At 39.6% G+C, this 26544-nt stretch overlaps 1 protein-coding gene across 14 annotated transcripts in view; it reads left to right on the plus strand.

The window, feature by feature from the left end:
* The first annotated feature begins 281 nt into the window (after positions 1-281).
* Positions 282-26544, plus strand: part of HUWE1 (HECT, UBA and WWE domain containing E3 ubiquitin protein ligase 1) — a 162123-nt gene continuing 135860 nt past the window's right edge. For 11 of the 14 annotated variants that reach the window (XM_078065229.1, XM_078065238.1, XM_078065239.1 and 8 more), the window contains exons 1-3: positions 282-419; positions 619-723; positions 6412-6548. The gene's annotated coding sequence lies outside the window, so the exon portion shown is untranslated. Of the gene's footprint in view, positions 420-618; positions 724-2869; positions 3066-3156; positions 3301-6411; positions 6549-26544 lie in introns of those variants that run through there. The other 3 variants (XM_078065232.1, XM_078065230.1, XM_078065231.1) reach the window with 3 other exon arrangements.

The raw sequence follows: 26544 nt of genomic DNA on the forward strand, positions 1-26544 counted from the left end.
CAGCCCTCCACACCGTGTCCCTGCTTGCCCTCTTGCCCCCCATTCTTCACAAGGCTGCGGGAGAGATTAATTTTTAAACGTAAATCAAATCAAATCACGTCACCCTTCAGTGGCTCCCATCGTGCCTCGAATCAAATCCAATTCCTTAGCGACCCTACTATCTTCTACCGTTGAGTATGTCGGACCCGGAATAGCTCAGGCGCAGTCCCCTAAAGGGGACTCTGCTCCACCACGGAGGGAGTGCCCTCCCGAGGGGCAGGGGCGGGGCTTCTCAAGCGGCGGGGGTGGAGCCTCAGATCGGGTGTGAGGAGAGCCGGAGGGGTAGGTTTTCCGCGGAGGGCGAGCGAGGGGAGCAAGGCTGAAGCAGGGCCGCGGACCCGGCGCGCTCCTGCGGGCCCCGCAGAGCTACTGCCACCGAGGTGAGCGTCTTCCCCCGGGTTAGGGGGCGGGCTCTGCTCGCGAGGCCGTCCTCGGCTCCTCGCGGAGGGTTGATCCCACGGGACTCTGCGCGGAGTCGTGGAGGTGGCGGCCTTGGGGAGCCAGCCGGAGAGGCTGGTGTAGGGGCCCGGAGGCCTGCCCCAGCCCTCCCTCAACCCCGCCTTCTCTCCCCTCCCCCAGGCCTCGGCCGGCGCCAGCAGAAAGCTAGCCGCATCTTCAGGGGCAGCGGGGCGGCAGGCAGCGCGGCGGGAGAGCGGCTGACAGTGCTGACAGTGGGGATGCGAGGTACCGGCATTAGTCGTGGCCAAGTGGCCCTAGCGAGGGAGTAGAGGCCGGGCCTTCGGCGTTTCTCTCACAGGTTCTCGGAAGGCGGCCTCAGAGGAGGGGGAAGGTGAGGGGCCGGTAGGCAGGCTTCGCGGGTAACTACTAGGTGTTGTATATGTATGTTTTGGTATCTAAATGGTACTACACACACACACGCACAAACATTCATTTCGACTAATTGCTTTTTAAAAACTTAATATGTCTTGTAGATCTTCATATATCAGGGAATCTAAATTTATCTCATTTATAAACAGCTGCATTGTACGATTGTACTACAGTTTATTTAACCATTTCCCGATTGATGTACATTAGCTTGTTTCCCTTTGAAGGGGGGGAAGGGGGCTATTACAAGCAATGCTATAATGAATGGGTTTGTATATATACGTTTCATGCACATGTATGAGTATTTCCGTAGGAGAAATTCTTAGAAGAGTAATCGCTCCTCAAAGTGTATATGCATTTTGAATTTTGATAGATTTGTCCAAATTGCCTTCCCAAAAGGCTATACTGATTTACACTCTCCAATGTTGTGCAATATTGCCCATTTTTTCACAGTTGTGCCAACATGAATTATTATCAATCTTTGATAATTTGGGCCAATTTGAAGCGCAAAAAATGGTATGTCATTGTTTTCATTTGCATTTCTCTGATTACCAGTGAAATTGAACATATTTTTTATTTGTCCGATTACAAAAGTAAATAGGCAAATATGAAATATCTATAAGCAATAAGCATTTCAAAAATTTAATATTAATAACCCCATTCGCAGTAGCAGAAAAATGAAAAAAAACCCTAGAAGTAAACTACAAAACTTTATTGAGGTATATAATAGAAGAATGTTCGCATACATGGAGAAGGGATACCATGCTTCTTGATAAGAAGGCTCAATTTTGTAGTGATCCCCATTTTTCTTATGTTGATTTATACAGTTGATGAAATTTCAATAAATATGCCAAGTTTTTGGAACTTAATATGATTCTAAAGTTCATCCAGAAAAAAGATGGCTAAGAATAACCGAGAAAATATTTTAAAAGATAAGTAAAGATGGGGGTATTTGTACTACCAGCTATTAAAATGTACTCTAAAGGAAAAATATTTAAATTAGAATAGACAGAACAATGCATTAGAATAGAAAAGCCCACAAATCGAGCCAGATTGGATCCAAGATTTATTGGAGAAACATTGTTGGCTAGACGTGGAAAAACTGCCATATTAAAAACTGCAAGCACGCAACCCCCCCCCCAGCTTGAATTTTCCTTTGAGGGCAGACTCCTTTGTTTGGCGAAAACCACTTTATTGGATCTTTTGGTTATGCCAAGGTAAAGCGTCAGGAGTTAAAAATTAGTGGCTTTAGAGCTAGAACTAACGATATGAGTGAGCCCTTCGTTACATTAAGATGGATTCAGGTTAGCCTGCAGTGCGGCGAGGGAAGGAGTCAGGATACTATGTCTTAAAGATTTTTTTCCCCGATCTAATGGGCAAAAATTGTTATGTCATTGTTTTCATTTGCATTTGCGAGCTTATTGTGAGACTGAACGTCTTTTATGTGTTAGTCCAGGATAATATGTGATTACTGGAGGCAGGTAACAATGGGAGACCCATTGCTCCTCTTCCAGAACGGAGTTTGGCTAATTGGTACAGCTCTGCCCGGAAGCGTGAGAATAAACAGGTTGACTTTTTAAATTTTCCTCAAGCACTAGGCTCTAGACACCTTAGATCGGGGGCGGAGGCAGTTTTCAGGACATGGCCGAGATTTGGCGCTGAGCTGTGTCATCGCGAGGTTTGGCAGCAAGCTCCGCAGTGGGTCGGAAACCTCGTGGTAGCCGAGATCCCTGCAGGACGGGAGGTTCCTCCCTTCCCCCGAAAAACTCCCAGTCATTTTCATGAAACCCCGCCTCTCTCCTTTTTAGGAGCGTGCACTAGGTCTCGCGAGATCTAGTGTTTCCTAAAGGCGAGGCGCGGGCGGCATCCTGCGGTGAATTCGAAGGTCTCGCAGAGACTAAAACGTAATATCGCGATAGTTCTCTCGGCGCATGCGGGAGCCGGCGGCGGCAGGTTGGCTCCGCCCCTCGGTGCTTCGTGAGGTTGTGCGTCATTTGCTTTTCGCTTCGCGTAGGGTGAGAGCGGAGCCGTAGCGACTTCGGCTTTGGTGGGAGGAGGGGTCTGGGAAGGGCTGGGCTCAGGCTTTTCCCGTCCGGTAAGAGGTTCTCGCGGGATCGCGCGGAGGCAGCTGCGGTTCGGCTACGGACTGCAGCAGCCGCGGAGGCGGCAGCAGCGTCTTCGGCTCGTGCTGTTCTTAGCCGGTGAGTTCTCGCGCGAGCGGGGTTACGTCCTCGTGGGATCCGTTGGCGGTGGCGGAGGTAGCTTGGGGTAGGGGGGGCAGTGACTAGGGTCGGTCCGCCTGCTGTTAAGATGGCGGCGGAAGCTGATGTCTGTCCGGCCAGGACCCGAGACTGAGGTGTTGGCTGTCCGCGTTTGTGACGCTTCCCAGGCACCCGACGTTAAGGAGGTGACTGTTGGCGAAACACCGAGGTGCTGGTAAGCCGAACCTGAGGCAAAGACCACGCCGTCTCTGTTTGAGGCGACACCATTTCCCGGGCCTCGGTCGCGTGTGGGCCCGCCTTTGCCCCACCAATCGGTCAACGCCTCCGTTGTTGCCACCGCAGTGGGCGGGTTGGGAAGGGGGGAAGGGAGTCCTGGAGTTAGTTAGGGAGTGGGGCTGGGGGTTAGATTGGGCGGTGGGGGAAAGGGGACCAACCTATGACGACTGGTTCCCTCCCCAATACCTTTTTTCAGGCCTGCCTCTGTTCTCCGCCCCTTCAGCGGCCCAAATGAATCTAGTTTTTCTTGAGGTGGGCTCCACTTTCCCAGCTGCCTTGGTCTTTGAACTAAGATTTAGGGGTCAAGCTTTGGTGTCTCTGACGTGCTCCTCCCCCTTTTTCCCTAATTCTGTCCTCATCCACATGGATATTTGAGGCTCGTATTTAAGAGGGGGAGGCAAAGCTTTCCCTGTCACCCCCTCCCCAGCCCTACTAAGGATGAGCTTGGCCCAAGCCCCTTAGCCAGTCCTGTCTCCCTCTTCTATTGGTCCCCTTGACGCAAGGCTTGAGTAGAGCCTTTCCCGTTTCGTGCATTTACTCCATCTTTGTGGACGGAACTATACAGTAGCCTTCCGTTTCCTCAGGTCTTCACGTTTGTATGACCCTGATTCGAGTACAGGACAGATTTCTGCAACTTTGCAGACTGCTCCACCACTCTTAGATGGAACAGTGAATGGGTTGGTGGTTGGATGATTGCAGACCTCTTGTTCTTGGGGCTCTTAGCCTTCCCTTCCTCATAACGCCCCTTCCCCCCCCAAAAAAAACACTAAAGAAAAGGCTGTAGAGGATAATCCTCCAGTAAACCAACTTTTTGTCCTTCTCTGTGCCCTGCCATCCCTCTTTGCAGGCTTGGGAACCGCCCCTTTTCCCTGCCTTGCTCTGAGTTCCTGAGTCCTCTTGGTCGGTGGACCTCTGTGTTCGCTGCTAACCACCTCTTAACATGTTTCTCACTTAATTCTTTTATCCCCCCACACCGTGTTCTTTTTTCAAGAGCTGAATCCCCTAGAGAGGAGATACCCTCCTGTCAGGCTCCACTACATTTCCCGTCCTCCATGTGCTAGAAAATAAAATAGTTTTGATTATCTTCTGACTCTCAGTCATTGCCCTGTTCTACTTTTTTCTCTTCCCTTCCCCCATTCCACCATTACTATAGATGATTCCCTATCATGTTTTCTTTGTAGATTACATGTTCGGCATTTTCTGTTAAACCCAATGTTGCGTAGATTGAGGAGACCTCAACATTTCTCCAGTCAAGGGAGGCACCCTGGTATGGTGGAAATAACTGTGTGCTTTGGGTTCACATCAAACTTTGTGACCTTGGGCAAATTTTCAGATTCTCAGTTTTTTCATCTGTATAATAGGGATAGTAGCGCTTATAGTTGCTAGAATTAGACAATTTGTAAAGTGCCCAGCTTATGGTAGGCACACAATAAATTGTTACTTTTTCTAGGTATAAGAATAGGTTGGAAGATGGATCTGTGTCATATGGTAGTTTTATGATCTGGGAAAGAATAAGAGATTTTTATTCTTCTAATTGTAAGTTTTTAGTGTATATTTCTAGGCCAGCCCTGTCATTTTTGTAGTTTTTTCCTCCTCATGGGCCAAATTCTTTATCTCCAGTGGTTCATGATGTTTGATTGTGATTCCCACCTGTCTTAATCAACTAGTCTAGGAATTTTAGTGCAAAGTCACTATCTTGAAATGACCACTGGCCCTAAGGTTCCTGTCAAGAACCACACCCAGGTGCCTTTTAGAAGGGATGCCTCATCCCTTGCCTATTCCCTCTTTCCAATGCTTCAAAAAGAGTTTGTCCTATTATTCACTCAAAGATGAAATTCGTTGCCATGCTTTCCACAGTAATCAAGGGAACTTCTGCCAGCTAGTTCTCAGGTGTTCATACTGCTTTACCCCTACCTCCTTTCTTTGGTTCCTCAGATCAGTGTGGGGATCTGCTATTTGGCTATACCTACATAGGGTAATTCCTATCTGAGAGAATTTAGGAAGTTGTTTGGAATACCAAGCTTCTTTCCCATAACGAATTACTGCCAGTTCTTTAATACACCATCTCCTGTTGTGTTTTGCCATTTTATATTTTTCAGCATTCTTTTTAAATAGAAGTGAGTGTATTCAGTTTGGAGGTAGTTTTTCTTACTGTTAATATTTTGATTAGACCAATATTAAACTGAACACTTTCATCTATTACTATTACCTTGGCCAGGTGATGGGGCTTGAAATAGGAATATGATGGTGAAAAGTTTACCTAGGATTAAAGATTTGCCATGGGTAACCATTTGGTAATTAACCATGTGGACACCAGTTTTGAGCTTTAGGGTTTGCTTTGTTCAACTTAAAGTGCTTTGGAGGTAATAGAATACTCCCTTTTTCATTGGAGGACAGGAGATCACTGTTTTGAGATACTGCCTTGGAGTTCTTTACGGTGGGTCAAGCAGTGAATCAGAAATTAAACCTTAATTTGATTCTTGTCATTCAGAACTAGAATAAACCTGGGAATGATAATTTAGGTGTGACCTAAAAGGTTTAATTTATTCTAGTAGATCTCTAAGAAGAGAGGAAGGAGTGGCAATAGCAGTCAAAAGCGTTGTCTAGGGTTCAGTGACAGAGTTCAACCTGAGTTTCCCAGGTGTTTATCAGTTGTCTCCCACTATGGCCAAAAAGCATGTGTGAAGGTGAAAAGTAGTTTTTAATGTTTTTTTTTTTCACAAAAAAATAATAAATTTAACATTGCCTTAGTATCAATTTATAGTGAGGATATAAAATTGTAATTACTTTCCTCTATCATTTCATTTGGGTTGAGGACTGAGTTGAGTTTTCAGGGGTGTTGTCTAAATGTCAGAATAGAATAATTGGTTTGGCTGTTGGTTCTGAATTCTTGTTACTGCTTAAAGCAGGTCCTTAAAAATGCAAATTGATATGTGAGGGCTATTGCTTAAGAAATAACAACTGTGATCATGTTTGAACATTGATATAATGGTAAACTCCCCCACACCCTAATAAATGTGTTTCTTTTTCTCCCCACTTTTTTTTGTAGGTCCTCCAATAGTCTGACCTGAGTGGGTTAGTACTCCAGAGGAACTAGCAGACCAACTTGGTCAGGAAGGTTCAGGAAGCTGTTGGAGAAGTGTTGGGATTTCCCACCAGGATGAGTATGATTGGCTGTGATTTTAGGTTAGTTTTTGTAGATCTTTGGGTAGTATTTGTATTTTACTTCCTGGAATGGGGGGGGTATGTATTTCCATTCTGTAATTGAGCTACTTTGGTTTCTTTCATTGTTTGGATCTGATGTGGCATTGGCTGCTTCTCGTGTTATTGTTCAAATAAATTCCATCTGTACATGATTTTTAAATCACCCTAAAGCACCATTCAAAAAATAAAATTGCAAGATATTATGTCTAATCAATTCTTTTTCAGAGTTATGAAAAATATCAAACATACACAAATCAGATAGTATAATGATCCCCCTGTGTATCCATCACCAGTTTTTTTTTTTTTTAAAGATTTTATTTATTTATTTGACAGAGAAAGAGCACAAGTAGGCAGAGTGGCAGGCAGAGGGAGAGGGAGAGGCAGGCTCTCTGCTGAGCAGGGAGCCAGACGTGGGGCTCGATCCCAGGACCCCAGGATCATGACCTGAGCCGAAGGCAGCCGCTTAACCAACTGAGCCACCCAGGCGCCCCTCCATCACCAGTTTTAACAGTTACCAGCTTGTAGCCATTCTGCTTCATCTGTACTTCTACCAACTGCCCCCACCCATTATTTTGAAATAAACCCCTGCTGGGGCGCCAAATAAACCCCTGCTGTCATATTTTACTTGCAAAATATTTATATGTCTGAAAGAGAAGGGCTCTTTAAACATAACCTTAAAACCATTATCACAACTCAAAAAATTCACAATGATTTTTGAAGATAGCAAATATGAAGCTCATGTTCATATTTTAGTTTGAATTAGGGTCCAAAGAAAATCCATTTATCACAAAGGTGGATTGATGTGTATTTCTTAAGTCTATTTTAATCTGCAGGCTCCCTCCCTTTTTTATTCTTCTGATTTATTTGTTGAAGAAATTGTTCTGCAACTTCCATCACATTTGGTGATGGTATCCCAGAAGTGGTATCTAACCCATTCTTAGTTATGTTAAAGACCCTGGAGGACCCCCATTATAATAGAACAAAGGCAATAATCTCCTGTATCCCAGTTGGGAGTTGATACTGCTGGCCTAGGCACTATCCCAAAATAACTAGTCATGGATTCCCTTTTCTGTGGCAGAGTCTGATTTAATTGATACCTGACCTCGGTTCCATGTCTTGGCCTTGCTTACTGCTCCACATGAAAAGTAGGCCTCCTTATGGAAGAAGCTAATGTTTCCTAGATAATGACCTAAGTATGCCTTTGGGATTTTTCATGGTTTCAATTTCCTTAGGTGGTTTAGTTATTTTTATACTATCTTACAATGTTGCTTTTTATTCTTTTGATGTTGGTATCTCAGCTGCTCTGACCCATAACTTCTAAGCTATTAAGACTTAGTGATGAGTTCTTTGGCTATAATACAATTTTTGAAATGGCAGTACTAAACAATTTTTGAGAGCTTCCACTTACATCCTGATTTTCAGCTATTAATATGCAGCCATAGTTTTTCTGTTGTTATTTTTCATTTTCTTTCTTTTTTTTTTTAAGATTTTTTTATTTATTTGATAGAGACAGACACAGCGAGAGAGGGAACACAAGCAGGGGGAGTGGGAGAGGGAGAAGCAGGCTTCCCACTGAGCAGGGAGCCCAATGCGGGGCTCGATCCCAGGGTCCTGGAATCATGACCTGAGCCAAAGGCAGGCACTTAACGACTGAGCCACCCAGGCGCCCCTCATTTTATTTCTTTTGGAAATGGTGATCCACGGCATAAAGTCCTTTAAACTGTTCATTTCTTTCCTTGTGCAGAATTGTTTATCTTGGGATCTACTGTATGTCCCTTCCATAGTCAAAACCTGGGAATGGAAGTTGGACATACAGGCTCCAGCCAGCCTTTGACTTAAGCACAAATGTGGGCAGAGCAAGGCCACTTGTGCCTACCTTTAAAATGAGAGCGATTCCAAATTGAGAGAGGGTAGAGGTCATGAATGAAAGTTTTTGAGGTATTCAGATGAAACATGATTTTGAATCACCAGTGCTGTGGATCATGAATTCAGGCTTTTCAGTTCTTTATTCATTAATGGAGAAATCAGATTGCTAGTTGAAAAGTGACTATTTAAAAGAAGTGATTTCTTGGGAATTCCAGTGAAGTCCCTTCATTCAACAAAAAATTTTTGAGCATTGGATATCATCGTTAGATATTTACTCCTGTCTTCGGTTTTCTGTAGTTATTAGGAAGTTTGAATAAGGTCACTTACACCTTCTAATCCAGAGTTTTGAATCTGGGGTAACTAGATTTTTGGAACAGAGCTTTATGCAGTAGGCATTTCAATATTTGAATTGTTTCCAGAGTTCTTAACAGCTACAAATTTATAATGGAAATGCTGTTGGTTTTTTTCTCTTTTGTTGTGTTTTCAACCATGGGTTCAAAGTATTATTGAAATGCCAAACTTGGTTGCTTTGAAAATGTGTGCCCTTCACATTCCAGGTTACATTTCCTGCTGTTACATTAAGTTGTTAAAATCTGATGTGTAGCTGTAACCATATTAGGCTGCTTTGCAATGATCTCACTATCTATAAGGTTGATAGTCCCAAGTACTTGGGCTCGGGGTGTTTTGCTGTATTGTTCTCTGACTTGTTTCCTCAATGACTGGTTACCAGATGTTTATATGTTAATGGCAGGGATAATTCAGCTCAGAAGATTCTTTGGAAGCCCTCTCATTTGATGTGTCATAGGGGTTGAGTTGCTAAAACTTGATGTACTTGTTAACCAGCTTGGTCTTCTGGTTATAGAAATGCTTTCAGATAGTGTGAAAGAGTGGCTCTCTATGAGTAAAACAACTGTAGGTTTTGTTTGGGCTGTTAATACTGAGTGTTTTCACATTTTAGTGCCCTTAAAAAGTTTTTAATCATTTGGCTTTAAAAATTACAGTGGTGACATGGATTGATCCCAGAATGTGATTTTATAAAAAGTTGGAATTTGTTTTAGCTTAATGAATATTAAATGGAGATCAGTATTATAGATGATTCAGTCTGGATTGCTGATTGGACTAGAGGAATGTGAAAGTTCTTTTTCAACCCCTAGATTCTGATAGTATAGTGACTAAAAGGGACTAGGAGTAGGGAGATTCAAATTATTCTGGAATGACCTTTTAGTATAATCATTTAGATTTTAAAGATTGGTAAATGTGAACATAACTGCCATGAATTTATGTACCATCTTTAGCATAACCCAGATTTTAAGTCCTTATAATTAGATACCTGAGATAATTGCTCTGGAAATACTGGAATATATTGTATTTGCTTATGTTTTGGAATGCTTTTGGAAGATTGCTTTTTTAATGATAACATTATTTGCTGTAATTATTTTATTATTTGCCTGTGTTTATAGTGAGACGTATTTCTCCTGGTCTTGCATTTTTTTCTTCCACTAATTCTTCATTATTGCATTCTGCCAATTGAGTTCTTATAGGTGGAACAATCTTTTCAGCATAGTGATTAAGAACATGGATTCTGGAGCCAGACTCCCTAGGTTCAAGTTCTGACTCCCCCCCCCCCCCGACTTTTTTCTTTTTTTTTTTTTTTACCATTTGTCATCTTGTGCAAATTATTTAACCTCTGTGCCACAGTTCTTAATCTGTAAAATGCTAATAGTGTTACCTACGTCATAGGGTTTTAGAGACGTTTAGCTGAGTTAATGCATATAAAGTGCTTAGAACAGTAGCTCTGAAACTTTAGGGAACGTCAGAATCACCTAGAGGGCTTGCTAAAACAATCCTGGGCTCCAGCCCCAGAGCTTCCTATCCTATAGGTCTGGGAGGGGCCTGAGAATTTGCATTTCCAGCAAGTTCCCAGGAGATGCTGATGTTGATGGTCAGGGAATCAGTTAGAATAGAACAATGCTTGGCAGAGTGTTAACTGTTCTTTTTTTTTTTTTTCTGGACTGTTTTCTCAGTCCCTGAGTAAAACACTTTCCAGTGCTGTTTAGTACTGCTTTGAGCTAGAAGCAGTTTTGAAATCTTTTGTTGCAGTGGTTCTCAAAATGTGGTCCCCAGATCAACAGCAGCAGCATCTGGGAACTTGTCAGAAATGCAAAATCTTGGGCTCCACCCCAGGCTTTATTTTAAAAGTGTGTCTTGGCTTAACTGGGGTGTCTTAGACTTTTTAAAACAGTTTTATTGAGATGTAATTCCCATACCATACAATTCACCCATTTAAAGCATACAGTGGTTTTTAGTGTGTTCACAGTTGTACAACCATTACCACATCAATTTTAAAACATTTTCATCACCCCTAAAGGAAACCCAGTACCCATTAGTAGTGACTCCCCTTCTCTCTCCCAACCACCCCAGCCTTTGGCAACCATTAATTACTTGATATTTCCATGATTTGCCTAGTCTGGGCATTTCATACAAATAGAATCCTATCATACGTAAGCAGCTTTAATGTGATTAAAGTGTTTTCCTTTTGTACAGATAGAATACAGATAGGGGAAACCACCCCAAAACAAATTTACAGTTTAATAAATTATTTTAAGGCAACTTTTAAGGTATTTTAAGGTAACTTTTGTGACCATAACCCAACTCAAGAAATAGAACTTTGCCTGTTACACCATAAGTCCTTCCATGTGTGCATCCCAATCACAGCATCTTCCCTCTCCAGAAAGTATCTGCTCTTCTGACTTTATAGTAATCACTTGTATTGTTCTGGTTTTATCATCCAAGTGTGCATCCCTGGACAGTATAATTTGCTTTATCTACTTTTTAAAACTTGGCGTATTTTAAATACCTGTAACTTCCCTTTCTTGCTTTTCCTTACACTGTATTTGTTGAATAACTCAGGCCGTTTGACCTGTGGAGTTTCCCACAGACTGAATTGGCTTATTGCATACTCGGTACAGTTACTACAAGTTCCTCTGTCCTTTATATTTCCTGCAAATTCACAGTGGATCCAGAGGCTTTTATAAATTCAGGTTCATGTCCTTTGGCAAGAATTGGCGGTGGTGTGTTTATTCACAACATTCGTTAAGTTGTAATGATGTCTTGTATTTTTTTTAATATTAACAGCCATTTCTGCCTAAGCTTAGATTGATTAGTTTATTGGGAATGTCAAAATGGTGATGTTCTAACTCTGTCATTTTGTTTTTGTATATTAGGTGGAATTTTATAAGGTTACTCAGTGATACAGTTTGTATGAGAAGGGTAGGACAAGTGCTGAATTTTTAATTTTTTTTCTGTCCACTTAATAGTTCTGTCACATTGGGCAAGTTAACCTATCCGTTGCCTCATCTGGGGAAAATACTTTATTTGTGGGGTTATTGGGGTTATATGGGGAAATGTAGGTTGTTAGTACACTCTGTGTGGTCAGCCGATGGTCATTTCTTTAACATACTATTTCACTTAACCCCTCCAACAGCTCAGAGATGGGCAGTCACGGTGGTGAAGTGATGGCCAGTTAGCAAAGCCTGTCTGGACCCTTCAGGTCTGTGTTGGGATCATCAGTGGTGGGGAGGAAAGGGGTTTGTACTTTGGTCATTTTGGGGCTGACTCTGTCTGGCCCTAGATAAGTGGGTGTTCCACCAGAGTAGTTTTTCACTTTGCCAAGCATTAGGAGTCACATTCATACCCTCTAAATGGTCTTATCCACTTCTGTGGTGACGTGTAATACATTGGTTGCCTTGATCTCCTTACCTCTACATAGCTCCCTGCTGTTCAGCTTTGTTCTGTTCAAGGTTCTGCTGTAACCTTAGTAACCTTAACCCATAATGAGTCTTCCTAATGGTCATCAGTATCACCACTCTTAACATACTTGAGTAGCACCGTATATAGCAGATTAGAAAAGAGGTAAATATTATCCCTTTTAACATTTTGTATGTTATCTGAAGTATAGCACATGGCACATAGTAAGTGCTCAATAAATGCAAAGCCATTGTTTTTTAAATTAATAATATTATCTTTTTTTCCTCACATCTTAACCTCTTTTTAGTCCAGTAACCATTTACTGAGTTTTTAAGTACAAGGAGCTAGGGACATAAAATGAATGAGAGTTGGTTTCTTCACTTGAGAAACTCACAGTCCATTTAAGGACTGAGATAATGTTTAAAGTTCCTTAGCCTTTTCCTTTAGGTTGCCATTTTCCCCCTGCTTTGTCCATGTGTGATATAACCTGTCTATTGTTTTTCAAAGCTCTCCTTAGCTCTATATCCCCAGCCTTTGAGATTGCTGATCTGTGAGAAAGCCTGCAGTTGTCTTCTATGAATGGAGGGTAATATCAAGAAAAACCTTTGGGCCAAGATTGGATTTCAAAAGTGGCACGTGGTTGACACTACAGTATCAGTTTATGGTCTTAAGATGTCCCTATAACTGATTTTTCAGTCTCTATCCTATTGCTTTACCTATCTTCCTTCCGTCCTCTCCCTCCCCCCCATCATTCCCCAAGATGTTTACTACATAAAGATAGAGGCTTCTATACCCAATTAGTGATTTATAAAGTATGTAAAGAGACAGCTGTACTTCATATAAACTAGGATTTGTATGTGCCTCAGGTTTCATTCTCACCTAGGAAATGGTAATCAAAAAGCCTACTTCATAAGTTGCTGTGAGCATTAAAGTGAGATGATGTATTACTTAAAATGTTTATATAGTATACTACAAAGATAAGGCGATTGTAATTTATGTAAAATAAATACTTAATAGCTATGTTACTTTGGGCAAATTACTTCATCACTGAGCTAGTTTCCTCATCCTTTAAATGAGGGTGATGATATCTCATTCTCTCAACAAATATTTGAGGACATACTCAATAATGCCAGATACTGGAAATTCAAAGATAAGCAACTAGAGAGAGGGAGGGTAGCATGGTCTACTAGGGGAAGGAGACTTGTAAATCACAGTCAAAGGGATTGGTACGGGGCACCTGGGTGGCTCAATCGTTGGGTGGCTCAGTCGTTAAGCATCTGCCTTCAGCTCAGGTCATGATCCTGGGGTCCTGGGATCTAGCCCCACATTGGGCTCCCTGCTCAGCGGGAAGCCTGCTTCTCGCTCTCCCACTCCCCTTGCTTGTGTTCCCTCTCTCGCTGTGTCTCTCTCTGTCAAATAAATAAGATCTTTAAAAAAAAGAGAGATCGGTACAATGAGGAGGGGTGAACAGAATGTGCTATAGCCATTTATAGGAGGTCGTCAAGGATGTAACCCAGAATTTTGTTGGGGTTAAACAAGATACATGAAAAAAAGTACATCATGAACTCAAAAAATGCTTTATAAAAATGAAATTAGTTAAATGTATCCCAAATGAATCAATAGCCTCAACCAGTATTTCATTTCTTAATAAGACGTGTGCTTTAGATGTGTTTATTTCTTTAAGCTGGATTTTATGAGCTCCTCTAGGGTGTTATGTGCTCCTATAATAGGGTATCCTGAAAGTACTACTTGCATCTAAAAGGATTTTTTCACCCACTTTTATCATTTTCTAGTTTCTGTTACTGAATTAATTTAGGAAAAACTAGAAAATGTGTTCTTATTTTGGGAAAAGATTCCTACTCCCACAAAAATATTCAGTCATCATTAACATTTTGGTTGGTGTGTTCCCATCTTAATGATAAGAGTAACATTTTAAAAATAAAAGCAGTAGAAAATTAGGGACAGGCTTTCCCAGAATAGGAACTAAAACTGTCTGGTAACAAGAAAAGATACTCAAACTAAATACCAGAAATGCAAATTAAAATGAGATATTTTTTAACCATTAGATTGGCAAAAAAATAATTAGGTAATACCAAGTCATGGCAAAAATACAGGGATAAATATGGTCTTAGAATACTGCCCACAAGTGGTATAAGTTAATACAGCTATTTATGTGGAGATACTTGGCAAGCTGCAAGATAGTATGTACTATATGGTGCTATTTATATATTTTTTAAAAACTAGGGTAAACTGATTATTTGGAAGGAGTGGTCAAGGGGAACTTTAGCTTTTTCTGTAATTGCATTTCTTTTTCTGAGAAACTTAAAATACACTGAAGAATACAGAGAATAATATGACAAAAACCCTTTCCCTACCCCCCCCCAACTGATCATCTTTTTTTTTTTTAAGATTTTATTTATTTATTTGAGAGAGAGTACAAGCGGGGGCGGGCAGCAGAGGGAGAGGGAGAAGCAGACTTCCCACTGAGCACGGAGCCCGATGCGGGGCTCCATCCCAGGACCCTGGGATCATGACCTGAGCCAAAGGCAGCCGTTTAACTGACTGAGCCACCCAGGCACCCCTGAACTGATCATCTTTAACATTTATTTTTGCCTCAAATCTTTTAGTGGGGAGGTGTGATATGAGGGGATATACTTAAGTACTTTAACTCAGTATTCCCCTCCCCACTATGATCTTTACCATTAATTGCTTGAATTTTTATACTGTGAGAATGGTATAAATGACTCATCTAAGTAGAAATTGAAAAACTGTGATGTTCACACAGCAGTTTATTACTTGTGTAATATTATTTGCATACTTCTTTAAAGTTTGTAAAATCATTTAATAAGAATGCTTTGGGAGTGGGACATTAGTCATTTGTTCATTTTATTGTAGTTCTTGTTTGAAAATGCTTTCCTGACTTTATTTTTAAGTAACGTTTCTCATGATTATAGCGATATACATAGCTTATTGTTGAAAAAATACACAATTAAGCACAGAAATCTCCTGCCATTCAGATAAATACTATTAGTATACTGGTACACAATATATTCTTCCAAGGCTTTTCTTTATGCCTGTGTAGCATACGCATACTTTTTTCCCCAAAACTTTACTCTTTAAAAATGTAATTCATAACCTTCCCTTCAACTTTTTATTGTGAAAATTTTCAAACATAAAAATGCTGAAAGAATAGCACATTGAGCATCAGTGTATCACCAGCTATATGCAACAATAGTTAAAATTTGCCATATTTGATTTATATGTACATATGTGTGTTTAATTTTTCTGAAGCACATGAAGTAAGAGTGACATTTCATCCTTAAAAGAAAAAAGTGACATTTCATCCTTTAATCCTTCAGCAGGCATGTCTTAATAAGGACCTACAATATCTACAATACCTTTTATCGCACCTAGGAAATTTGTTCTTTTCCTTAATATTATCTGATAGCCAGTCCATATTCACATTTCCTCAGTTGTCCCCAAATTGTCTTTTTTTAAAGCTGTTTCTCCAAACCAGTATAGAAATGGTATTTTTAAATTTGCTGTTCCCACTTAATATATTGATCTCTGTTCCTGTCATAATGTAATATGACAATATAATACTTCTGATGACTGCATTATATTCTATTGTGTACATGATTTATCATTTATTAACCAATTCCCTATTTTCAAACCTTTAAGTTCTAGTTTTCCATGATCTTTAAACAATGCTTCCTAGCACGCAGTAGGAATAAGTATTGAATAAAGGAAAGAAGCTTAAGAACATCTGAATGAGAAGTCTTTGTGACATTATGTTTACTTTCTTTAGAAATTTCTAGAACTGGAATGCAAAAATATAAAAGGCTTTTGATACTTATTATCAAATTGCCCTTTAAAAAGACTGTCCTGCATTATTCACTATGGTATGTTTAGTATATAATCCATGTTGACTTACAGTATGACAGCACCTCAGGGTAAGCCTTGATACATTAGTATTAGAAAAGAGCATAAACCTGGATAGATGCAGTATCATTGATATAGATGGCTCTCACATCTATACCTACTGCCATATTTTGTAGGGGCTGGCTTGACTCCTCCAACCTAGAGTGCCTTGTAGTCTTTTGACCTAATCTGGGGTTCCATTTCCCTGCTCCTCAAATTTCCTTAACTGTCTTGGCAAGGCCATCCTTAAGAGGAAGTGTAGTCTGGAGGGATGTAGATATCACTTGAATGACAACCTTTTACATAGAGTATTTTAGATTTTTGCTTTTTAAAAGTAAAGGCAGACTACCTGCATAGTTAATTCAAATCTCTACCTCTAGCAAAGCAAATTACCAGTGGCTTTAAAATGGTAGTCTTCTCCATGTCCAACAGAAGAGCTGAATAAGAGCCTATATTTGATATTATCTGTATCAAACTCCTTTTATTTTATTTTATAGGCCCAGATTAGGGGAAATGATTTGTCCAAGGTAACAAACATTGCTGGTTAGTGGTGGAGTTGGGCATTGAACCGAGGTTAACCTAGTCCAGTATTTTCATTATGCTGTATCTTTTCTTAAAACTGAACTTAATCTGTTTCTAAATGTGCCATCAGGTGTCATCCATAGAAGTGCAGAATAAGTGGGCCCAACCTATAAGAAAGTTACCCCCAAAATGGGGAAATTTTAGGGGGAGTAAAAAGGTAAATGAGAAAAAGTCCAAAAACTCAGTTTCTTTGCCCTTTTGACTATGGCTGTTACTTTTCAACATGGAGTCAATTTTGAGCTCTTTCATGGGACATTTCAATTTGGCCATGTGTTTTCATGCATGTTTATGGATGCCATAAGCCTGTAGCTAGGACTGAATTTCCTGTTAAAAAACTTTCAAATTAAAATGGTATTTTATAAGCCCATCTTTTTTTCCCCCAAGCCCATCTATTTATCCCTTTTCATTTGTTTTAAATTATAGAAGTGTTTGCTGTTAAAAACAAAGATTCAAACAAAATAAACAGTTAAAAATTAGTGTCCCTCCTCCCCAAATGATAGTCTTGTTTTATTCATACCACATTTCATATCTGTTGATAATTTGTATATATTCTTTTATGCTTTTTAGCATTTACGTACTGTGCTTATTCATTTGTCATGTATATTTTTATATGTTAAAACATATAGCTCAGCTCCATTCTTTTTAATCGTGCATTGCATTTCAAAGCATGGATCTACTATAATTTAATCATTCCCTGTTGTTGATCCTTAGAAGTAGAATTCATTCTCTACCTATATCTGCCAAAACAAGATAATTGTTGATCTTTTTAATTTCAACCAGTCTGATGAATGAGAAATAACATCTCCTTGCTTTGGTTAGAATTTTTGTAATTATTAGAGAGGATGAGCAAATGTTAGGATCTTCTGCAAATTGCAAGTTTGTGCGCTTTTACTTGGTTTTCGATCAGATTGTCTTACTGAGTTTTGGGAGTTGTTTGTATATTAGAAATACCAATCCTTTCTGTATCCTCTTAAAAATGTTTTCTGTATTTATGGTTTGGAATTTTTGTATGGTCATATCTGCCCTTTTGTTTTTTCTTTCCTTTATGGTTTCTAGGTTGTGTATCTTTCTTGGAAGATCTTTTCTTTGCCAAGATTACAAGAATATTTATCTGCATTATCTTCTAAGAACACTTTTACCGTTTAGCTTTTTATGTTTAAGTAATGGTGTGAAGTAGGTGTGTGCTTTTATTTTTGTCCAAATGGTTAACCAGTAGTTCCTGTTTTGGGAGAGACTATTTGATTTTTAAATACATGCTCAGCTTAAAATTTGGAAAAATGTAGTTTGTTAAAACAAAAAAAGTTGGAATTTGTGCCAAGTAGAAAACCAGCTTGGGTACTTTTTGGTTTTTAGTTTTCGAGAATAATTCAAATTGTTCATGTTTAATACTTAACATTTGTCTTGAACTGAAGGCAAAGTGTTATAGACAGTGCTTTAAGAGATTTTAGTTACTTTATTTTCATCTTACATGTTTGAAGCTCAGATTGTCCTAAGATCACAAAGTCAGTTGGTGGCAGGGAACTAGAGTACCTTTGCATACTTTTCTTTCTTTTTCAGCAAACATCTTTCATGTTATAGATACAAATGTTTTAAAGCAGCAGATTGTTCACATTGTTTCATTTATTTAAAGAACATTGGAAATGAGTATGTGCCAGGCTGTGTGTGGTGCTGTTAAATTTACTCAAACAGAGCCAGTTTTGTCTATATGTTGGGACATATTTTTTTTCTAAAAGCGTTGTTTTAAAGTTTTCTTGTCAGTGAATTAATTTTAGCCTCATAATAAACCTGTGCAGTTGGAGTTACTTCATGTTGAAAGAAGTTTGCTGTCATGTTGATAATTGCCCTAATTACTACTGTTCTTTTAAATCATATAGAAGAATCTTGGTCTCTCTGCATTCCAAATTCATTTGAACCAGCTCAAAATAGTTCACATACACTTAAAATCTCTGATTCTTAAGTTGTATGGCCCAGACAGTATTTAGTAGACTATTTAACCTTTGGAGAACTATAATTTACTGAGAATGAGACCCAGAGCTTCCCAGTCTCATGATCAAAGTTGAGTTTAACTTTTTGGTTCTTGTCAGTACTTTAAGCTAACAGTCTAGAGATCAGTACATGCTTTATGTTCTTTCATATGCAGATAACATGTAGAAAGTTTGAAAAGACCAGCTCTTGTTTGCTTTTGATCTGTGTGTGTGTGTGTGTGTGTGTGTGTGTATGGAATAGCCAGCATAAGATTGCTGCCCTTAGATTAATCTGGAGCTAAAAGAAATAGAACAAATAATAATATGGCTTACTCATTGCCTTGAGATGGACTGTTATTTATTTTACAGAGGTTACTGACTCAGCGAGGCATAGTAACTTGTCTAAGATCATACAGCTAATAAATGGAATTTAAACCCATTTCTGTCCAACTCCCAGGCCTTTCCACTATGCTTTTGTCCTCTACTTCATTTTGACTTTCTTCCAGTTGTATTCCTCAATCTCTACCTTTAAACTTAAATAATCCACAATATACGGTAGCAAGTAAATACATTACTAAGGACTCTCACCCTCTCCCCATACAGATATATCTTTTGTCAGAATATTTTAAGGTATTAAAACCTAGCTTTTATTTAGAAATATACTTAATCTAGGCTTTTGATAGAAGGTTTGGGCCTTTTCTACCTTTCTTCAGGATACATGACTAGAGGATTTTACCCAGGAATACAGAATTCCCTCTTACACAGAGGAGGTTTAATCTTGAGAGATGCTGCATATTTCTTTTTAAACCCAGGGATATGAGACAATTGGAGCTGAATAATGCACAAGGGTTGGGATTCTGTTTCTTTGGTTTCCTGTACTGTCTTTATTGTATCTGACAGTAGCCTGTCATGTGGCTTTAGGGGAAATACCATATGCCTGTGTTTCATAAGTGAAAGTGAAAACATCGTAGTCATTAAGTACTAAGTCTTGGAGATCTTTCTGTGGGGTGATGGTTCCTACTGTTGCAGGTCATGGATCATTTTAAGAAGCCAGTGAAAGCTATCACCTTTCTCAGAAAAATTCCAACATATGCAGAAATTTTCCATACAACTTAAAAATTTTTATGGACATCCCTCAGTATAGGACAAGAAATCTATAAAGATTTCTTCACATTTTTTAAAAGGATGTCCAAATTGCTGTATATGTACTTTTCTAGACTAAAGCACTATGCCCAAAAAATGAAACTGGGCTAATTGTTTCACTTTTGCTAAAACTGTACTCTCTTTTATGCAACTCGAATCTCTAAAAGTCCAAATTTTTTTTAAAAAGCAAGAGGATTATGGTTGGTGTTATATAAGGATTTATTTTATGTATTCTGTTGATCTCTTGTAATTGCGTTTCCAGCTTTGCTTAGGCCACTAGGAAGTTGTAATTTGATTGTGTGCTATAATTTGATTGTGTTTTGTATACTGACTTTGCATTGTTTTTATACTATCATTGCTTCTAGTTTTCTTTTTTCCTCTGATTTATGTTTCTGAATACTTGGCTATCTCATAGCACCCTTTGCAATGCCCTGCATATACTGTGTTCATACCTATATGTTGAACAGAAAAATGCAAATTGGGTGAATTTTATAAATTGGTTTTCTCAGTTGAAAATTTCACCAAGAGTCTGTGACTTGGATTTTTAAGCTTCCTTAAACGTTTACTGGATAGTCATTCATTCATTCATTAATCTACTAAGTGACAGTTCCTATGCTGGTGACAGGAATGCAAAAATAAATAGACACAATCCCACTCATGCAGAATTCACCCTAGTGTTGAGATTGACGTGTAAATAGGTGAGTTGATTGAGAGTATATGCGGGACACAGTGGGGGGCACAAAGGAGGGAGTGATCGATTTTTCTCTGAGGGAGAGGGTATCTGAAAAGGCCTCATTGAGGTGACATTTAAGCTGAGCTCTAGGGGATATGCAGAGAGCAGCCATTTTAGCAGAAGGCGCAATCTGAGTCAAGGTAGTCAAAGTCTTGAATGTTAGGGGAACTGTAAAAAGCCTCACGTGGTTAAAGTATGTGGGGAGCCAAGGGGAATATTATGTAATGCTGTGGCCCTGGTATGAGAGGTGAGCAGGTACCAGGTCCTAGAGGTCTTGGATGCTGGGTTAGGTAAGGAGTTTGCACTTGATGATGTAGGTAGATTTTGAGTTTGAGGGAGATTGTTCTGGTAGTAATGTGAAGGATGGAATGGAGGGATCTGGCAGGATAAAGTCTTAATTTAAAATATTTTAATTTCTGAGATTTTCAAACATACACAAAAGTTAGAGAATAGTATAATGACCCCAGTGTACCTGTTACCCAGCTTCAACAGTTATCAGCACATGGCTATTCTTGCTTTATACCCCATTCTGTCCCCCGTTCTTTTTTTTTTTTTTAAGATTTTATTTGTTTATTATTTATTTATTTATTTGACAGAGAGAGAGAGAGTGCACAAGCAGGGGAGGCGACAGGCAGAGGGAGAGGGAGAAGCAGGCCCCCTGCCGAGCAAGGGGGCTCGATCCCAGGACCCTGGGATCATGACCTGAGCCAAAGGCAGCCACTTAACCGACTGAGCCACCCAGGCACTCCTATCCCCCATTCTTTTAAAGAAAATTCCTCAGTGAGTCACAAATAGGCAAAGGATAATTAATAATACCTAACAAAGTGGCTTTCAAGTCTCGCTGTGCAGCTATATCACCTATATAGTTTGAAAAAAAAACGTTCCCACCTCATATTTACTAAGTCAGATATTTGTATGGCCAGACATTTTTTGTTTTTGAAGTAAGTGTCAGGTGACTGCACAGCCAGAGTTGAGAACTCTGGATTTAATTTTTAAGTAAATTATTTTGAAGATAATTTTTAAGTAGGTTGATTTTTCTGGCAAATACGTTTTTCCTGAACTCATTAAATGTCGACTGTGGCCCTTCTGAGTGAAGTTCGCCTATTAGAAAGAGGTAGGCTTTTCTATGGTTAAGTTCTTGACATTAGTTTGAATAACCAGAGTATTAGTTTAAAGGCTGATGTCTTCATTTTCTGTTAGGGGTGGGCAAGACTGAAAAAGCATTTGCATCTTCGAAATTGGATGTGATGACATAGGGAATAACCATTGTTACAGTTGATCTTTTGCACCAAATCCAGCCACAAGTGAGGAAGGGGACGGGAGACAGATCAGTCTTTGAGGGTAGATGAGGATTATTCCAGAGCACCAGCTAAAAATGTGTAGACAAGGAATCTCTTCCTCTCCTCCTTAATTTGCATAATTTTCACATAGACATTGCTGTTTGTTTTTGTTTGTTGTTCGGAATGCTAAGAAGGAGCTACTTGGCATGTTGCCCTTTCCTTTCTACTGGCAAAACTGATCTGCAGCTTTGGTGAGCCCTATTTTGTTGCCTGATTCTTCTGATGCCAGTTTATCTCTCTTAAATAATTGGAAGTAATGACCTAAGGGGTAACTCCTGGATCTGCAGCTTCCCAGGGCTGTAGGTAGAGCATATATAGGGGATGCGTTCTCAGACATCATTCTTACCTCCAAAGTCAGTGTTGGAGGTTTCAGATTCCTCCTCCTTGGTATCCCTGCAAGAGATTTTCTTTGAATATACGACAGAGCAAGGAGAGCAAGGATATACACTTACCTGAGGTATAGTGTTCACAGATTTTGAAGGAGGCTCTATCAAGGTAATTCTGTAGATAATTTCCAGATTTGTCTTGGGTGAATAAAGGCTGTTTTTTGGTTGCTTTATTATTACATTTTACTATCAGTCCAATAAAATCTAGGTCACCAATCCTCAGGGTCATGTTTTAACTATGGCTCAAGGATAAGGATATTGGTGTCTGTAGGAGGAGGGTGGCAGGGTGGACTGTGTGTGCATATAGACATTTTGTGTACTGTAGAATCATGGAGCAAATTTGGTTTCGTCCAGGTTTACCACTTACTGGGTATGTGGCTACCCTTGGACTTAGTAAACTGGAAACAGTCTTCATCTTCAAGTTGTGAAAGGATTAGAGATAATGCATAATTAGGTGGTAATTAAATATTAGCTGTTATAATGACAAATGGGTTCTCTGAATATTTGTTGGGTTGATATTAATGTAAATAATCAGAAGCAAGGCTGGATGGAAATGTGTTCCCTTTAAGATATCCGTTAATGTGATTTCTGTGCCTCTGTAATCAAATAGTGTATATAGCAGGCTGGGTTTTAAGATTGTTTGCTGCTTCCTGAGATAATGGATGGTCTGGGCAGTTCTCACCTGAATTTTCTTTCAGAGACTTCATAGAGGCAAAGGCTTTTGCTTTGTGGCAGGTTGGAGTTTAGTGTTCTCTAAAAGCCTTTTTATTTAAAAGCGGCCTAATTGCTTTTCCGTGATTTCAGTGGGAATTTTAGGCTGACTTGGATTCATCCACACTCCAAGATGTGTTTGCAGCATTTCTTAACCTACCAATAATAAATCAGTAAATACTGAGTGTGTGCTGTGTGCTAAACTTCAGGATTAAACAGCAGAAGGTATAGAAAAGAAGCTCCAAGAGCAGGCAGCAGCCACTCCAAGGCATTTGTTTAGATGATATCGTTCTTAATTTGATGCGTACTGTTTGGATTAGGGGCCACTCTTTTCTACCTTAAGAAAAATTGTACAAAAGGAAAATTCTCATAAATGGATGTATGATTATAAAAAGTTTGGAAGAACCTGAAAAGCATGAAGCATAAATAAAAACTGTGTTATCCTGCCACCTAGAGGCAACCACTGATAATGTATATTTTTTCCCTTCCCAGGTTTGTGGGGGTTTGTGTGGGTTTTGTGTGTATGCTTGTTTTAAACTTCCTCACCCTGTGGCAAACATTTTCTCATTAGTAGTCATGGAAGTGATAGGTACAGGGTACAATAAGCACATACAGAGGGACACTCAGTCAAGTTTTAAGAGATTAGGTAGAGGGTAGTCATAATTCTGGTTAGTATTTGTGCTTTCAAAACCCACATGAGTGTTCATTATGTTAAGGTGAAATAGAGGTTAAAGGGTCCCCTACCCTCAGCTTTCTTAGGAATTTTCTTTCTGTTATCTCCTCTTCCCCTCTACCTTTCAATGACCCCATAATTCTCTGCTTGCATTGACAGCCGACATCTTCAGAAGAGTTTTTTTACATATGCCATCTGTATTGCCTCATTTTTTTTTAAGATTTTTAAAAAAATTTATTTGACAGAGAGAGACACAGCGAGAGAGGGAACACAAGCAGGGGGAATGGGAGAGGGAGAAGCAGGCTTCCCTCTGAGCAGGGAGCCCGACACGGGGCTCGATCCCAGGACCCTGGGACCATGACCTGAGCTGAAGGCAGATGCTTAACAACTGAGCCACCCAGGTGCCCCTTGCCTCATTTTCCATTGATTCCCTGACTCACTCCAGTCTGGCTTCCCTTCCCACCACCCCACTGAAACTATTGTTGGTCAAGTTATCTCTATTCCCAATTTCAGTATACATTTTTCTGGACATACCTCATTTTAACATTGGACACAATTGATCAGTCTTGCCATCTTTTGTCTTTCATGATACCATGATGAACTAGTTTTACTTCTCCCTCACCAACCTCTCCTTTTCTGGGTTCTCCTCCTTTTCCTTACCTTTAAATGTAAGATCAAGTAGGAACTCAGTTCTGGGCCTCTCCTTTGTTTGTGAGTCATCATCTCCAGACCAGTGGCTTCAAATACTGTCTATATGCTGACAATCACAGATTTTTATTCCCAGTTCATACTTCTTTCATGAACTCCATTCTGCAAATATTTGCCTACCTACCATGTAGTAGATGCTGTGCTAGATGCCAAGAGCTTAATACTGTAGAAAATCAAACTAGTTATATTGAAACTATGCTATGAGAGAAATAGGCAGGGTAGTGTAATAGAAAAATAACAGACTAGCTTTAGGTGAGTTGCCTTGGGAAGCCACTTTGGGTCTTAAAGTCATTCCTCAAATGGAACTAGCTATAGGAAGAAATAGGAGTGTGGGGTAGAAGCATTCCAGTGGGAATATCACTTGTAAAGGTCTAGAGGACAGAAGGAGCTTAGAGCATTCTAGAAACTAAAGGGAAAGACTAAAGTAGTTGTGCAGAGAGGAGATTGGAGAGAGTTCCAGCAGCCAAATCATGCCAGGACCCTGTGAGTCATGATTAGAGTTTGGATATAATTCTAGGAAAACTGTTGAAAGGTTTTAAGCAAGGAAGTAACATGAGCTGATTTATGTTTTAAGAAGATTACTTTTGCTGCTCTCTGGAGAAATGGATTGGATAAAAGTAAGTGTGGAAGTGGGGAGATCAGTTATCCCTATTTCACAGTTGAGGAAACAGAAGTGTACAGAGGCTGGTTTGTCCATGCTCATACAGTGAGTAGATGATCTAGCAGGGATCCTAACCTGGGTTTCCTGATTTTGAGCCTGTATTCTGATCTGGTGCTTCTCAAACTTAAAATATATTAATCACCTGAAGATCTCATTAAAATACAGATTGATTCCTCAGGTCTGGTGGGCCTGAGATTCTGCATTTTTAATAATTCCCAGGTGATGTCAGTGCTCCTGATCCTTCAACCATACTTTGAATTGTAAAGCTAACCTGCCACTACACTCAACTTCTATTGAGCCAGATTTGGGAACTACAGGTGTCCTCTGCCCTTAAGCTGATTCAGTATTGAAAGTCATTTTAAATTTGGTCAACTGGAGGTGATTACTACAGAGTGAGTTACCCTTTCAAGAGCGACTTCCCCTCAATATATTTTAAGTGAACACACTTGTCTTGATGTAAACCCTACAAAACCAAGATTCGAACCTCAAAGGTAAATGAAGTTTGGGGGAAAGGAGGAAGGGAAAAAAGTGGCTAATTAAATAGAAGTATTTAAGTAATGTATAGCTGTGGATGGTGGTTCATAAAATTACTTAATTTCCTTAAAGCTGATCTTTTTAACCTAAGTTTAGGAAGAAATCTTCATTACATGTAAAGATTGCTTGGTGCTCAGAGTTCTGGTCTGACCCAACAAAGGCAGTAGGCCATTTCCAGGAATTTGTTTAGAACTAATTTCTTTTTGTTAGAGGCTTTTTTATGTAATGGGATTTTCACCCATTTAACTTCTAAACATTAGGTAGAACTCATTCGTGGTTACTGTTCCCATCATTAGTGTGATTTGACAGTATCTCACCTTAACTTCTGCCCCAGCTTTCTCTCTTGCAATAATTTTCTGAACATAGGATCCAACAGTGTAAAAGAGTCTGTCACAACTATGTATTTTCATCTACAGGGATTTATTGTAATAAAACTAGTAAATAAAGTGAAAAGCATGTTGTTAAAGCATGGACGTGGCAGCCAGAGAGGCCTGGATTTAGATCTTGGTGCCGGCATTTACTAGCTAGGCATAAGGTACTTAATTTCTCTGAGCCTCAGTTTTCTATCTGTAAATGGGGACAAAACTTGGCTTGAGTGGTGAGGATTGTATGAAAGACTTACATGAAGCCCCTTGGGCAGCATGTCTCAAAGTTTGTTCTTTGGGATACTTAAAGTGGTGGGCTTTTAGTAAATAACCCTTGAAAAAAATGGTTTTGTGCCCTAATAAGTTTCCTTTACCCAAGATTTCTTGGAGCTGTTAGTAATGTCAATCAGCCACTTGACTATCCTAAAGGAAGACAAATTCCATTTTTAACATTTCCCAAATTACTGGACCCTTGTCTTCCTTCATGGAGCAGAATGCTCTAAAATGCTTTAGGAAACACCAACTCATTGTCTGGCTTGTAGTGAGTGCTCAAAAAATACTTTCCTTCCCACTGTGAAACCAGCTTAGAAAGAGAATAACTAGGAACAAAAAAAACTTGAATTTTCTTAATTGATGTCTCATGG

This window comes from Halichoerus grypus, chromosome X, assembly GCF_964656455.1.
Source record: "Halichoerus grypus chromosome X, mHalGry1.hap1.1, whole genome shotgun sequence".
Classification (NCBI taxonomy): domain Eukaryota; kingdom Metazoa; phylum Chordata; class Mammalia; order Carnivora; family Phocidae; genus Halichoerus; species Halichoerus grypus.